Raw genomic sequence first — 17,245 nt, forward strand, 5'->3', positions numbered from 1 at the left:
CCTAATCATAAACAATTTTTTGAGAAAATTCAGATATATTGAAATAGATAATGTAAAAATAACTATTTCCACATAAAATAATACTTTAAAAGGTTCCCTCTAATTGTCAAAACATTGCTATTAATTTCTCTGCATTATTTTCTCATTATGCTTAAGACAATATTTAACACATAATAAATAAGCATCAAAATATAAAAACTAACCTGATCACTCCAAGCACAATAGAGATTACATAAAAAACTCCAATTGTGGTTAATCATGCAGTCTAAAATTCTGAACTGGGCCATCCCTGCTTCTAGCGCAGTCCTCCGCTCTGACTCAGCTTTTGTCAGTAAGGATCTCTGTTAGGAGAGCTATGCAGTGATGAGGTTCCGGAATAGGAACCTTTCCTCCCTGTGTGTCAAATCAGCAATAACTAACTGGAAGAGCTACATCATATTTATAGATACTAAATCGTGTTTTATCAAACAAATGGTATGTTCCAAATTCTAAGAAGAGTAAAAGACTTCATTTCTATTTGTTAGTTTATTTTTAGATCTTTAATGCATTAGGTTTTAAATTTAATTAGGTCTTATTAAGTTATTAATGATATTTAAATAAAAGTACTTATTTTAAATGGCACTGCTGTGTTGGTTTTTCCTCTCTCTAGGTGCAATGAATTATTTTACCCACATGTGGAAATGCAGCTAGCAGAAATACACTTTGTGGATGTTAAGAAACAGTAGCTAGTAGAAGTATAATGCCTTGCTACATCAAGGGGACATCCTAGGTATCATGTCTAAGAGGAAGTAAGAAGATATCAGTAATTAGAAAGCACATCAAGTTAGAGCAGATTAACTGGTCTATGGTGGAGGACATAATTCAAAGCCAACTAACACAAGAGACATGCAGCACCTACAATGCACAAAGAATTGTGCTAAGGTCTGGGAAAATAAAAAGATGAAATAAGATACAAATTTTATCTTCAAGGAAATTACAACCCAAAAGAATAAACTTCAGGAGAAAACAGAGCATAAGGTACATTCAGCTCCTAACAGAAGAAATTCTGAAAGGAAGTGGCAAAATAAATTAGATGATTTTGTCATGAGTCCATTTTTTCCTTTAAATTATGAGGAAAAGGTCCTCTAGATCCTAATGGCTTTCCTCCCTCTATATGTGCTTTTCTCACCTGCCCAGCCCTCTTGGAGCTTCCTGGAAGCCACATTGAATCTCTCCCTGCCTCCCTTCCAGGAGCCCTGGAGTCCTCATCCTCCTGCTATAGCTCAGTAAAGGCAAAAGCAAGTCACTGCTTTGGGACTGCAAGAGAGGAGGAGGAAGAGGTGAAGATGTGTCCCTGGTCTCCCAAACTCAAGACTGTTTTTCCCTGAGAAATAGCCCAGAACTCCTCTGGTGCTCCTGGTAGTGAAGCAGGACCTTCTGTGATGACTGGTCCCTTCATACAGCCACCCCTCCAGGACCAGAGGTCTGTCCAGTACCAAAACCACTTACATGTTCTCCATTCCCCTCTATCCCATACAAATGCAAATCCTAAATCTCAAGTGTCACCTGTCACAACTTCTACTCAATCAACTACCACAGCTCCCAAGACCTCTAAGGTCAAACAGAAACTGCTATGCAATCACAGCTCTTCCTATCTTAGACCTCTCCTACACTCCCCCTTTTGTCAATCCCCACCTCCCTCCATGCACTCCACTGTTTAGCCAAGTTTGACCACTTGCTGCTCTGCGTCCCGAGACACTTGAAAAAGGGGACTGACTTCACCTTCTCTTTAGGACATCATCTAGAAGCTAGTATACAGCAGGAACTCTCTGAGTGATCTTTTTTTTTTTTTTTAAGATTTTTCAAGGCAATGGGGTTAAATGGCTTACCCAAGGCCACATGGCTAGGTAATTATTAAGTGTCTGAGGTCACATTTGAACCCAGGTTCTCCTGACTCCAAGGCCGGTGCTCTATCCACTGCACCACCTAACTGCCCCTGTGTGATCTTTTTTAATTTTTTTTCTTTTTTTAAAATAGAAATTTACTTATTTTTACAACTACATGCAAAGAAGCTTTTCAACATTCATTTTTTGGTTAGATTTTGAGTTTCTCCCCCCGTTCCCCTCGTCACTGAGTAATCTAATACAGATTACATATGTGCAACTATATTAAACATATTTTCATATTAGTTGTATTATAAAAGAATAATCAGAACAAAAGGAAAAAACTGTAACAGGGAAAAACTGTACAGCATAAAAAATGTTTTTAAATGGAAAATAGTGTTGGTCTGCATTTATACATCAGAGTTCTTTCTCTGGACATCTTTCTCTGAACATTACAAGTCTTTTAGAATTGTTTTTGATCTAAAGAGAGCTTAGTCCATCATAGTTGTGTATCACCCAATGTTGCTGTTGGTGTGTACAATGTTCTTCTGGTTCTGCTCACTTCACTCAACATCAGTTCATGCAAGAAGTCCTTCCAAGCTTTTCTGAAATCTGCCCACTCATAATTTCCTATACAACATAATTTCCAATACATACATAAAACACAATTTGTTTAGCCATTCCCCAATTGATAGGCATCCCTTCAATTACCAATTCTTTGCTGCTACAGAGAGAGAGGTGACATATTTTTGTACATGAGGGTCTTTTTCCTCTTTTTTTGTGATCTCTTTGGATACCAACTTAGTATATTGCTGGATCAAAGAATATGCACAGTTTGATTGCCCTTTGGGCACAGTTTCACATTGCTCTCTAGAATGGTTGGATCAGTGCATTAGTGTCCCAGCTTTCCCACATTCCCTCCAATATTATTTTCTTTTCATGTTATAATGGTCAATCTGATAGGTGTAAGGTATTTTACTTTATAATTTTCAGAGTTCTTTTAACTACTAATACATACAAATATTCATATCCTTTGACAATTTATCAATTGAGGAATGACATATTCTTTTAAATTTGACTCTGATCTCTAAATATTTTAGAAATGAGTCCTTTATTTGATTAGTCAACTTAATCAACTTAAACTTAACTAAAATCTATAACATTGTTTCTATGGGAAAATGCACTCTAAATATATAATTGGAAGACTCAGATCTTCCTATCTTCACCCTCTCTAACCTTTCTTTACCTCCAGACTCCCATATATTTCAAAGTGGATATCCAATAGACAGGTTCAAAACTAATCTCATTATAAACACCCCCTTCTTCCAAAATTCTTGCTCCTTACTGTTCTATGAACAAAAGTACTCCATCTCCAAACTCTGACCATTTTCTCTGGTAATTCCCCCATGTCTCTCCCTTTATCTCTTCCTCCTAGCTTTAAGTCCCAAATGATGTACTATCCCCCACCACCTGCCTTCTATATGAAGTCTCTTTCAACCCTTCTCAATTCTAGTGCCTTACTCTGTTAATTATTTCTAATTTATCCTCTATGGTTTCCCCCATTTTGTAAGTGAGACAATAAGCATTGGTTAGGAACTGCTAGTAGCAGGCACTATGCTGTGAGCTGGGGATATAAAAAGAGGCCAAGGATCTCACAGTCTAATGGAAGAAACCTCATGTAAATAACTAGGTATGTACATGATATTGTTTAGAGTAGAAAATGATTAACAGAAAGGGGTAAGGTATTGGTTGCTGCAAGAACAGAGCCTTACTGCTGGACCAGAAGTAGTCCTAGTCATCTATTTTCATTAGCAAAATTAAATGATCCTTTTAATAAAGCAGATATGGATTTTTTAATATGGAGGTTTTAAGGATAACAAAATATATGACTGCATTTATTTTTGCTCTAAACAGTGACATTGAAAATCCTTTACAAGGAAATATTCTCCGGAACAAGTTCGATCTGCAACTGTTCTTCAACTTAGTCTTAGAAAAATAGGCAGAAACACTAAAAAGTTAAATGAATGGTCATACAGCCAGTAGAGGATGGCAGAATAATTTGAATTCTTGTCTTCCTGACTCTGAAACAAGGCTCTCCTATCCAATAGCCTACTCAATTAATTCGTACCCTACTCTGCTTTGTGAAAAAGTAAAAATTATATTGGTAAATCAAAGTAGAAGTTTTTGCCAGTGATTATAACAATACTAGTTAGTTTTCAAAGTCTTAAATCTCTATGTAAATTTGAAGTGGATCTCATAGGATAATTAAAGAGGGTTAAAAGATTCAGGTGTAATTAAAAAAACCAACAAAACAGAATAAAGCTTCCCCTGAAGACAGCTATATAATTCTTCCTTCTCTCTCTTAAACTATTAAAAAGAATCAGCTCTCTTTGCCCCCATTCCTCATCTTCATTGTTCAGTCATTTCAGTCATGTCTGATTCTTTGTGATCCTTTTCAGGGTATTCTTGGTAAGAATACTGAAGTAGTTACTGTTTCCTTCTCAAGCTCATTTGACAGAAGAGGAAACTGAGGCAAACAGGGTTAAGTGACTTGCCCAGGATCACAAAGTTATGAAGTATCTGAGGCTGGATTTGAACTCAGGAACACAAGTCTTCTGACCTTAGGCCAGGCCCTCTAACCATGTGTCACCTAGCTGCCCCTAGGGGTGGTATTTGAAGAGGACAGGAAAATATGAGGAAAAAGGATTAAAAGAAATTATAGAATAAAAGAGAAAGAATATTAAGGAAGGGATCAGTAAGAAACAAAACAAACTGCATTAGAAACTTGAAATGTAGCTGTGTGGCCTTGGGCAAGCCACTTAACCCCATGTGCCTTGCAAAAACCAAAAAAAAAAAAAAAAAGAAAAAAGAAACTTGAAATGGACAGAAATATACAGTATTAAAGTAAGCAACTGAAGCACAGTTTATTATGCTTCAACTGGAAGTAAAAAAGATGGGATGTTATAAACATGGTCTCAATCAAACCAATAGCAACAATAAATCTAACTGAAAGAAAACAAATAGTATTTAAATTTTCCAGGGAATATTTATTTAAGTAAGTGACAGGGAAAATAACAGTGAGGGAACACAATTTACTCCTCTCAAAATTAGGTAAATCCAATTAGAAAGTCCATGGAACACAGTTCAAGATGTCCAAAAAAACCAAGTGAACATGTAAGATTGGAGGATAGGATCTATCAGAGCTGGATAAACAGATCTGAGAATCATTTGCATAGTGATGATAACTGAATTTATTGGGCTTAAACTGGATAAAGATTCAGCAAAGGAGAAACTCAGAGCAAACAGAAGGAAAACTAGGAGAGATTTATGTCACAAAGACCTACAGAGCATATCAAGGAGAAAAGAATAACTGATGTTATCAAAAGTTGAAGAGAACTCAAGAAGAATGGCATTAAATTTGGCAATTAAGAGATCACTGATAACTTCACAGAGAGCAGATTCAATTGAATGATAAAGTCAGAAACCAGAGTGTAGAGAGTTTAAAAGTATTTATTATATGTAAGCTGAGATAACACTAAATGATCCCTTCCCTTGTTTCTTCTCCTACTTCAATTCTGTCTGTAAAAAATTCAGAAAATAGCTTATAAAGGCAAAGTGAGAGCATCTCTAACAATGAAGTAAAACCCACAGGTCATTTGACTTCACTTAAGATTTTAAAACAATGGGCTTCTAGTTTATCAGCTACTGAAGTGGCCATAATCAGCTTCATTCAAATTGGCAAAATTCTAACTATGTCATTTTCATGCAGAAATGCTGATATAGGGGCGGCTAGGTGGTGTAGTGGATAAAGCACTGGCCCTGGAGTCAGGAGTACCTGGGTTCAAATCAGACTCTTAATAATTACCTAGCTGTGTGGCCTTGGGCAAGCCACTTAACCCCATTTGCCTTGCAAAAAATCTTAAAAAAAAAAAAGAAAGAAAGAAATGCTGATATAAATATATACCTTGAGATTATTTTTTTTTTGCACCATCAAGGTTTTAGAGTACCTACCCTTGGTGTTCACGTGGACTATTTGTGTCCGAACTGTGATGGAGCATTTTGAGCTCCAATTGGTCTCATCAGTCACAGATGGACACATTGGTCAAACAAACTGGTCACTTTGGTCTTCCTCAGTAATGAAGGACAAGAAACATTATTCGTGACGACAGGAAAGAAGCAATACCATCTGTATTGCCACTGCAAGCTAAGGATCACAAAACCTTTTCATCTGACTTGCTGCTGTGTGTAGTCTTTCCATTAGAATGTGAGCTCCTTGCTGTGAACTCATCCAACCTTTCTGAAAAGCAGTTTGGAACTACACCTGAAGGGCAACAAAAATGTGCATACCCTTTGATCCAGCAATGCCACTACTGGGTCTATACCCTGAAGAGATGATGAAAAAAGGTAAAAACATCACTTGTACAAAAATATTCACAGCATCCCTGTTTGTGGTGGTAAAGAACTGGAAGTCAAGTAAATGTCCTTCAATTGGGGAATGGCTTAGCAAACTGCAGTATATGTATGTCATGGAACACTATTGTTCTATTAGAAACCAGGAGGGATGGGAATTCAGGAAAACCTGGAGGGATTTGCATGAACTGATGCTGAGTGAGATGAGAAGAACCCAGAAAAACACTGTACACCCTAAGAACAACATGGGGGTGATGATCATTCCATCAGTGCAACAATCAGGGACAGTTTGGGGCTGCATGCAATGGAGAATATCATCTGTATCCAGAGAAAGAACTGTGGAGTTTGAACAAAGTCCAAGGACTATTAACTTTAATTTAGAAAAAAAAATGATATCTTATTGTCTGATCTTGGTATCTCTTATACTTTATGTTTCTTCCTTAAGGATATGATTTCTCTCTCATCACATTCAATTTGGATCAAAGTATACCATGGAAACAATGTAAAGACTGGCAAATTGCCTTTTGTAGGGGGGTGGAGGGAGGGAAATAAGATTAGGTGAAAATTATAAAACTCAAAATAAATAAAATCTTTAAGTATAAGGGAACAAAAAGGAATAAAAAAAAAGAATGTGAGCTTGATAGAAAGAATCATCTTAGATTTATTTCTGTTTGTATCCCCAGCACTTAGCACATTGATTTGCACTTAGTCAACCCTTTCATTCAGTCATTCATTCCTACATTCCTTTGTAAAAGGAGGTACATCATTTAATGCTGGTTGAACTGAAAACAGACATACCTATTATGGGGTCAGTTTAATCCCATGTGATTCTATACTTATATCTGTTAGTATCAACATAAACAATGAAAAAATCATCATCAAGCAGACTGCTCTCAAAATTAATTTTATATTAAAAGTTCCAAGATTTGTTTTATTAAAACCAGCAACATATATCTGATTCTTTGAACATTAACCAACATGTAAAAAGGACTGCTTCAACAAGGAAAATTTCAAAGAAATTATCAATAAATCAATAAGCATTAATCGAGTGCCCGTTTCCAGCAATGTGCTCTAACTTTTCTCTGACATTCTCAGTCCGAGCAACTCCTTCACCCTATTGACCAGAGACTCCCTAGGTGGGGGAGCTGTTGCAGGAACATTCTCTGACAGTACTATTCCGTCATCTCCTAGGTCCCAGAACCAAAGTTCCTGGAGAGCAGGGGCTGTCTTGTTTGTTTATATTGTATCTCTGGTGTTTAGCACAGTAAGTTATAAGACATTAACATGTTGCTCAATACAGAGGTGGATCCCTCCCAACAAGTCAAACTCTGAATTGGCCCAAAAAGGAAAGGTGGGCTCCTAGATAATATCACCCAACAAAAAGCATAGCTTCCTCTTAGGTTTTCTGGAGCAAGGATCTCAAATTTACAGCCCGTGATCATTAGCCTAAACTAATTAAAATGCAATTGGAAAATGCTTTAATAAAACTAAAATTTAAAATACAACAAAACATAATGTTACTTTGTGGTTTTCTAAGTCATTATGTTGCTGCAGGAAGTCCATTTGTAATGGAGTTAGACACCAGCGTTCTAGAGCATATAATGGAAGGAATTCAGCATTGGAGAATTAAAACTAATCTATCTTGGTAGTGATCTAATTCCTCTTTCAATCAATCAATCAGTCCACATTGACTACTTACCCTGTGTGTGTATGCCACAAACTATGCCAACTCTTAAAATAAAAACACAGAAATGAAACAATTGCTACTTTCCACTGGAGGTCATATGTGTACAAACACACATACAGATAGGGATGGGCCTGTGGTTTCATTTATAGGAAGAATTCCCAGAGGAAGTCATCACCTTCTTTGCCGTCTGGTTTCAGAATGCTGGTTTGAGCCCTAAGTGGTTGAGGGACTTGTCCAGAGTCATGCAGTCAACAGAAGTCCCGAGACTTGAACCAGGCATTCCTGGAGGATTCTCATGTTGTTTCCACCAAAGCTTCTCTTTTTCAGGCCAAACATCACCCAGTTCCATTAAATGATCCTTATTTGACATGGACTCAAGGTCTTTGATCACCTTCTTGTTGTTTGTCCTTTGTTCTCAAAGAAGACCACAACATCAGGGAGGTGATGCCATGACAAGCATATGAGTTGGATCTGAGTGAGGGGGTGTTAAGTCACCAGTCTCACTTTTTCCTCCAGACTCATCTGGGTCCAGTGGCCAGAGATGACCCTAGATGCCAGGTAATTAGGGTTAAGTGACCTGTCCAACGTCACACATCTACTTAAGTGGTAAATTGTCTGAAGCCAGATTATAACTCCCATCTTGCCTCCAGGGTTGGTGCCCTATCCACTGGGTCTTAAAGCTGCTTGTCTTCTAGATGTAATTCGTTTTACCAAATGTTTTTATTAAACTGTGGACCATTTGTATGAAGGGCTTTTGAGGGAAAAGTATGAAAAATATGTTAAAGGTTTCAAAAATCAGAACTAGAGAAGCACAGGTCCATGTTGAAAGACTGAACAAAGGGTTACCAATAAATATACTTTTATAGGCTTATATATGTTCCAAAGAAAATAGTGAAATATAATCCTTTATGCTTTATTAAAAATGTTCACCATCATGTGCAAAGCTCTTCTCTCTGAAATAGGAGTACCTGAGTTGATGGCTTATTTTCCTTCTAGGAAAGGTATTAAAACCCTACATAACATAGTAGCCCATTTTACCAAGACAGTAAAGCCATTTCTACCTTTCCCTGCTCGTGTGCCTCACTCTAACTTGGTAGAAAAGGAGTTTCAGGAATATTAAAGAACAATACAACACTGATTCTCTTTTCATGTTTGTCAAGAACGAAACCTCTGCAGCAAACAGAGATCAAGAAAATATCAAACATGAGAGGAGGAAAATGGTCTTATATATAGAAGTTTAAAACAAAAACCAAACTGTAAGAGCTAAAACTTTTCACTTTTAAATATATCTTGTTTGGCCTTCATTTCTAGAATGAGATATTTCAGGGATTAAAAGAAAGGGGGAAAATTGAGTAAAGATGGTTTAATATTTAATGATAATTTAATAAAGATAGTTTAATTACAGTTTGCAAGATTTTATATTTATATCCATTTATAAATATATTATATTTATTCACTTGATAATTATGCTGCAAATATATATTTACTTGTTTCCCTCATTAGAATGTAAGTTTGTTGACAATGAAAATATTAGAGATCAATGAATTGAATAAGCAATTAAAAAAGCTAGAAAAAGAACAAATTTAAAATTCTCAATTAAATTCCAAATTAGAAATTCTGAAAAAAAAGGAAAAATTAATAAATTGAAAGAAAACTATTGAATTATTCAAAGAGTTGGTTTTATGAAAAAAACAATAAAATAGTTAAAGTCTTTGGTTAATCTGATTTAAAAAGAAAAATGAAAACCAAATTACCATTATCAAATATGAATCACCCCCAATGAGGAGAAAATTAATGTACTAATTCTGACTATTTTGGTCAACCAAATGCCAACTAATCCGACAATATTAAGTGAAATGGCTGAATATTTACAAAAATATAAACTACCCAGATAAACAGAAGAGGAAATAAAATACTTAACCCCAATTCATAAAAAGAAATTGAAAAAGCCATCAGTAGACTTCAAAAGAAAAAAATCTCCATGACCAAATTAATTTACTAATGAATTCTACCAAACATTTAAAGAATAGTTAATTCCAATTCTATATAAACTATTTTTTAAAAAGTGAAGGAGTTCTACCAAATTTCTTTTTATGATACCAACAAAATACTGATACCTAAATAAGGAAGAAACAAAACAAATTATTAATTTAATGAATATCAATTATTTAATAACAAATATTCAATTAATGAATATCGATGCAAAATTTTAAATACAATTTTAGTAATGAGATTACAGCAAGTTATTACTAGGATAAAATACCATGATCAGGTAGGATTTATACCAGGTATGCAGTTCAGTATTAGGAAAATAATCAGAATAACTGACCATATCAATAAAAAAACAAATCATATAATTATCTCACTAAATGCTGGCAAAGTATTTGACAAAATACAGTACCTGTTGCTATTGACAACACTAGAGAGCATAGGAATAAATGGAATTTTCCTTAAAATGATAAGCTATATCTACTAAAACCATCAAAAAATATTATATGTAATGGGGATAAACTAGGAGCATTTTCAATAAGATCAAGGATGAAACACTGATGCCCATTATCACCATTACTATTCAATACTATATCAGAAATGTTAGCTTCAGCACTAAAAGAAAAAAAAGAAACTGAAGGAATTAGAATTGGCAATAAGAAGCAAAACTTTCACTCTCTGTAGATGATATGATGATATACTTAAAGAAACCCCAGAAAATCAACTTAAAATCTACTTGCAACAATTAACAACTTTTGCAAAGTAGCAAGATATAAAAATCATCAGCACTTCTACATATGACCACAAACAGCCCAAAAGCAAGAGATAGAAAAAGAAATTCCCATTTAAAGTAACTGTAAACAACAGAACTATATAAACACAATTATAAAACTTTTCACACAAATCAAGTCAGATCTAAAGAACTAGAAAAATCAATTGCTCATGGTTCGGCTGAGTTAATATAATAAAAATGACATTTCTATCTAAATTAAATTACTTATTCAATGGCACACCAATTAAACTACCAAAAAACTATTTTACAGAGCTAGGGAAAAAAAGGTAACAAAATTTATCTGGAGCAACGAAAGATCAAGAATATCGAGGGGAATTAATGATAAAAAATGAGCAAAGAAAGGTGCCTACCAGATCTAAAACTATATTAAAAAGTGGTAGTTATCAGAATTGTGTGTTATTGGCTATAAAATAGAAAAGTGGATCAATGCAATAGATTAGGAACAAAAGAAATAGTAGAAAATGACTGTAGTAATCTACTGTCTACATAATCTACATAAAATCAAAGACTAGCTTCTGGGACTAAAAACTCACTATTTAACAAAAACTGCAAGGAAAAGAGAAAAACAGCATAAGAAAACTTGGATCTAGACCATGATCTCATCCCCTATACCACAATAAGGTTGAAATAGATATAGATATTAGGGGATACCAAAGACCAATTAAGAGAGCAAGAAATACTCCAATTTGTCAGATGAATACAAGAGTTCACTCCTGTGGCAACACTAATTGATCACTGCAAACCAAGAAGTGATGGACAGAGCATCCAAAAAGCAGTCACCAAATCCATGCTCTAGAGTCAATGTGCTTGGTTCAAACCAACCAAGGCCAAAAATGAATTCTTTGTTTTCCAAAGCCATCCCAGATGTGAGCAAGCAACCTAACAAGGGTTAGTAAACGCAAGGACATAAATAAGCATCAAGTCAAAGCCACCTTGAGCCACCAAGGTGGGAGCAGCAGAAAAACCTTGGAAGCACATCAGATCTGAGAAACCTGCAGTGGCATCTCAGCCCCTGAGGACTTAGTATGAACAGTCCTGACAAGCTTCTCTCACTGTGCTTCTGGTGGTGGTGCAAGCATTACCTGACAGAACCACAGCAAAGACCACAAAGAGGGTGCTCTCTTAGTTCTCCTTCTGAGTCCAAATGGTTTTCAGTGATCTTTTTGGATCCAGGTCCCAGCTACTAACAGGATTGTCTCCCTAGACTCTGTTAATTATTTGGACATCTCATCAGCTTCCACATCACTATGAACTACTTCTTTAACTTAGTAATTCTATAACCAAATTCATTATCTTTTGTCCCAAACCCTACCCTCCCTCCATATTTCCCTATTACACTACCAAGAGTAAAGACAGGTTTTGTGGAAGCAGTTAAGACCAATCTTAATCATATTAAATTTAAAAAGTTAACTGATTATGCAGGTACAATTATTGAGCAGGCAGTTGGGGATCTGAGACTGGAACTCTGGAGTGATTAGAGCCTGAAGATGTAAGTTTGAGCTTCATCTTCACAGGGTTGGTATTTGAAGCCAGGGTGCATTTAACAAGGGATCAAAATGTAGAAGAAAGAAGAGTAGGACACAGCTTTGGGGGAACTGCCTACTCTTGGGAGCTAATGATGAATGAGTGAAGGATGGAGAATAGGAAGGAGAGAGTGATATTAACAAAACCAAGGGAGGAAGCAAACTTTAAACTGAAGAGATCAGTTAAATATGAAGAAATTTAAGAAGACAAGGACTAAGGGGAAAAAAATTACTGGACCTGAGAAATAGGGAGACCTTGAATAGAGTATTTAAAAAAAAAGTTGATGCTTTTTAAAAACTTGTCACTTCCCAATATCTATCCACTCTCAACAGTAAAAGAGAAGTTCAGTTAAACAGAACAAAGGGACCCACTCAACAGGAGTGCTAAGAAGCCACACCTCAGGGATGGAACTAGTACTCATTGAGCATCTTCTGTGTGCTCAGTATCCTACAAATACCTTACTGTCTCCTCTGATTATCACCCTGTGAGCCAGGGGCTATTACCCCCATTTTTTGAGGAAACTGAGTCAAATGTGAATTCATCCTCCCCCCCAAATGCAGTCTCTCTCTGTCCCCATGGGCTACCACTGTCCTCTCACTACTGAGGCCTCACATTCTTCCACTCACTCAGGGAGCATCATCCTCAATTTTCCATCCCAGACCAGGCACTCTACATATACCCCCTTCTCTCTCCCCATGTGGCAACACCTCATGAGAGCCCTCCAATCTGGGGTCTCTGAGTCTCAAGTCCTTCCCTGGTCCCACCAATTCTCCTGAAGTGCAGGTCTGGCCCATTATCATCCCTACCTCCTTCCATTTACTTCCAGGCTCTCCATCACCTCCAGGGTCAAACAGAGCTCTTCTATTTGACCTCCAGACTCTAATACCTCACTGTCTCCCTCCAAGGACCCTGCTATCCAGTGACCACAGTCTCTTGGCTCTCTCCATCAGACTGGCTGGCTCCGGTCATTGGCTGATCTCTGGCTGGACCTCACTCCCAGCCTGCTCTCACTCATCTCCTGATTCCTAGACTTCCCTCAGGTCCCTGCTATAATGCCCCCTACTTGCCTCTAATGGGGGAGTGGTCTTTATTCTGCTGGGGACCTCCACTTTCTCGTATCTGTAGCTTTGTACCCAGGAGGCATGCTGCCTCTTGTTCGGAGTCTTAAAGCCAGAAACTTTTTCCTATCTATGTATGCTCCATGCTGAGTACATGCCTAGACATAGAGTAGGTGCTAAATAAATTCTAATGAAAAATCAAACTCAATAAATAATATTCATGCCAAAAAATTCAAATACCTGATGCCACTGTAAAAATACATCAGGTTTATTTCTTGATTTTTACTGCCCTAAAACTTTCATTTCATAAAAAATTCATAATCCACATCATCTTTCTTCAGTTTTTCTACTTTAAATAATTTTTAAATAAAAGTCTGTATTTTAAAAAAAGAAAGAAATCATAGGAGGAAGCTAAGTGGCACAGTGGATAGAGCACTGGCCCTGGAGTTAGGAGGATGGGAGTTCAAATATGGCCTCAGACATGTAATAATTGCCTAGTTGTGTGACCTTGGGCAAGTCACTTAGCCCCATTGCTTTAAATAAATAAAATTAAAAAAAAAAAGAAACCATAGCCATTAGGTAGCTACTTGGAAGATGTGGCAACAATCACACACACACACACACATACACACACACACACACACACACCACATATATATGTAGTATATATGTCTGTACTATATTTAATATAGTGATGCTGACATAAATACATGTATAGATATGTCAGCATCACTATATTAAATATAGCATACAGTATAATAACTAAAGACAGAATCTCAGAAACTAGTCTTATTCCCTCTCTGAGGATGAGGAAACTGAAACCCTGATGGTACTATTGAATCATCAAGTAAAAATTAAATTACCTTCTCCATAGACCAAGATAAGAAATTATATGATGCACACTAGGGAAAGTTTTCATCTAAAACAGTTCATTAAGAAAATGTTTTGGTCTTTAGATGGTAAGCTTCAGTGGGCTGGAAAAACCAGTTATATGGAACAGCTCATTTTCCAATAACAAAAGATAATTAAGTGTTACTTCCTCTTCCACACAACAGAGAAGCTTAACTACTACTTTCTCCACAAACGCTTTATGATTATGGTCCACAAAGAATATTCTTAATGAAAAGAATACAAGAAATGATAGAGCAAAGTTCATCCTTAAACACTCTACTCCAATAAGGTTGTCTTCCATGAAATTTCTCATCAGAAAAACAACTGACTTGGATCAGGAGAAATAATATAAGAATTAGTGGATTACCTGAAAGTCATGATCAAAAAAAAAGTGTGAACATCTTTCAAGAATTTATCGAAGACAAAAAAAAAAAAGAATTTATCAAAAGAAAACTGCTGTAATATAGTGGAACAGAAGGCAAAACAGGAAATGAAAGAATCCACTAATCACAACCTGAATGAGATCCCAAAATGAAAACTCCCAAGAACACACAATTTCCAGAGCTCACAAATCAAGGAGAAAGTATTGCAAGCAGCCAAAAAAGAAACAATGTAAATATCATGGAAGTACAGTCAGAATTAAACAAGACTTGGAAGCTTCTACATTAAAGAAACAGAGGACTTGGAATATGATATACCAGAAGGCAAAGGAATTAGGATTACAACCAAGAATCACCTACCCAACAAAAAGGAACATAATTTTTCTAGGGAGGAAAGAGGATATTTAATGAAATGAAGAACTTTCAAGCATTTCTACTTAAAAGAGAAAACTGAATAAAAAATTTGATCTCCAAATACAAGATTCAGGAGAAACATTAAAAAGGTCAAAAAGAAACAAGAAAGAGAAAACATAAGAAATTCACTAAGATTAAACAGTTTATATTTCTATATGGCAGGATAATCTTTGTAACTCTTAACAAGTTTATTACTATAAAAACAATTAGAAGGATGAAGGGTGTGGATATAAGGTGACTTTGATGGGATGATACGCCAAAGAACAAAATAAAAGGGTGAGAAAAAAATGCACTGGAAGGAGGAGGGAGGAAATTGAGTGGAGTAACTTATTCCACATGAAAAAAGTATAATGGAGGGGAAGATAGGGATGGTGAGGTAAGGGGCAAAGTTTACACCTTATTCCCATCAAATCAAAGAAAGAGTACCATACACACTATATAGAAATCTACTTTACCCCATAAGGAAGTAAAAAGGGATGAGGATAACAGAAGGAGGAGGATGTACTGAGAAAGGCAGTTCTCAGAAGTAAAACACTTGTGAGGAGGGAAAGGATGTAGGGTTAAGAGAGAAAAGGAGGGAATAAACAAGAAAAAATAGCCTCGAAGGAAATTTTCCTAACCATGAATGAGAATGGGGCGAACTCATCCATAAAACAGAAGCAGAAAACAGAATGGATTAAAAACCAGAAATCTACAATATGTTCTTTCCAAGCAGAAAGATACACACAGGGTAAAGATAAGGGGCTGGAGTAGAATTTATTATGCTTCATCTGTAGCAAAGAAAGCAGGGATGACTATGATCTCTCATACAGAGCAAAAACAAAAATAGATCTAATTAAAAAGGGATAAAGAAGGAAATTATATCTTTCTGAAAGGTGCTATATTATATTGAAATCAAATGGCCTAGTCATCTAAATTTTTGAAAAAGCTAAATGAGTTACAGGAAGAAATGGATAGTAAAAATATTCTGGTGGGGGGACCTCTCTCTCAGAACTAGATAAATCTAACCAAAGGGAAATAAGAAAGAAGTTAAGGAGGTGAATAAAATTCTGGAAAATTTAGCTATAATAGACCCATAGAGAAAACTAAAACAATAGAAAGGAATATATCTTTTTCTCAGCAATACATGACACCTACAAAAAACTGACCACAACTAAAAACAGAACAGAAACAGTAAACACATCCTTTTCAGATAATAATCAATAAAAGTTACAATGGAAGAGAGATTAAAATTCATTACAAATAAAAAAAATAAAAACAAGTGGATCAAAAACCAAATCATAGGGGGAAAAATCACATTTCATTAAAATACAATTAAAACAATGGGCCGATATATCAAAATTTATGGGATGAAACCAAAGTGGTACTCGAGAAAAATTTATATCTCTAATTGCTTATATCAGTAAAATAGAGAAAAATCAGGTCGATGAATTGAGCATGCACCTAAAAATATTAGAAAAAGAACAAATTAAAAATTCCCAAATAAATGCCAAATTGGAAATTCTGAAATAAAAGAGCTGAATAAAACTGTAAGAGAACTACAACTAATAAATAAAACCAGAAGTTGATTTTATGAACAAAAAAACCAATAAAATAAATCATTGGTTAATTTGTTTAAAAAAATGAAAAAAGGAAACCAAAAAAACACTAATATTAACAATTTAAAAGGTGAATTTACCAACACTAAAGAGGAAATTAAGAACTATGAGCTATTTTGCCCAACTATATACCAATAACTTTGACAATCTAAATAAAATGGATGAAAGCTATAAAAATATAAATTACCCAAATTAAAAGAAAAAATAAAATACTTAACTCAATCTTAGAAAAAATAAATTGAACAAGCTGTCAATGAACTTCCTAATAAAATTTTCTAATAAAAAATCCACAGATAGATTCATAAACAAATTCTACCAAACATTTAAAGAACAATTAATCTTAAGATTATATAAACTATTTGGAAAAATAGACATGGAAGGCATCCTACCAAATTCCTTTTGCAACAGAGATATGCTGCTAACTAAATCAGGAAAAACTATAACAGAGAAAGAAAATTATAGACTAATTTCCCTAATGAATACTGATGCAAAAAATTTAAAGTACTAACAAAGAGATTATAGCACTATATCACATGGATCATAAATGTTAACAGAGTAGGATTTATACCAGGAATGCAGGACTGGTTCGATATTAGGAAAACTATCAGCATAATTTTCCATATCAACAACAAAAATCTT

At 35.4% G+C, this 17,245-nt stretch overlaps 1 protein-coding gene and 1 long non-coding RNA gene across 6 annotated transcripts in view; one reads left to right on the plus strand and one right to left on the minus strand.

The window, feature by feature from the left end:
- ARHGAP21 (Rho GTPase activating protein 21) overlaps positions 1 to 17,245 on the minus strand; it is a 153,727-nt gene that overhangs the window by 103,288 nt on the left and 33,194 nt on the right. The window lies entirely within an intron of this gene.
- LOC141492588 (uncharacterized) overlaps positions 1 to 17,245 on the plus strand; it is a 69,492-nt gene that overhangs the window by 35,534 nt on the left and 16,713 nt on the right. The window lies entirely within an intron of this gene.

This window comes from Macrotis lagotis, chromosome 7, assembly GCF_037893015.1.
Source record: "Macrotis lagotis isolate mMagLag1 chromosome 7, bilby.v1.9.chrom.fasta, whole genome shotgun sequence".
NCBI classification, from domain to species: domain Eukaryota; kingdom Metazoa; phylum Chordata; class Mammalia; order Peramelemorphia; family Peramelidae; genus Macrotis; species Macrotis lagotis.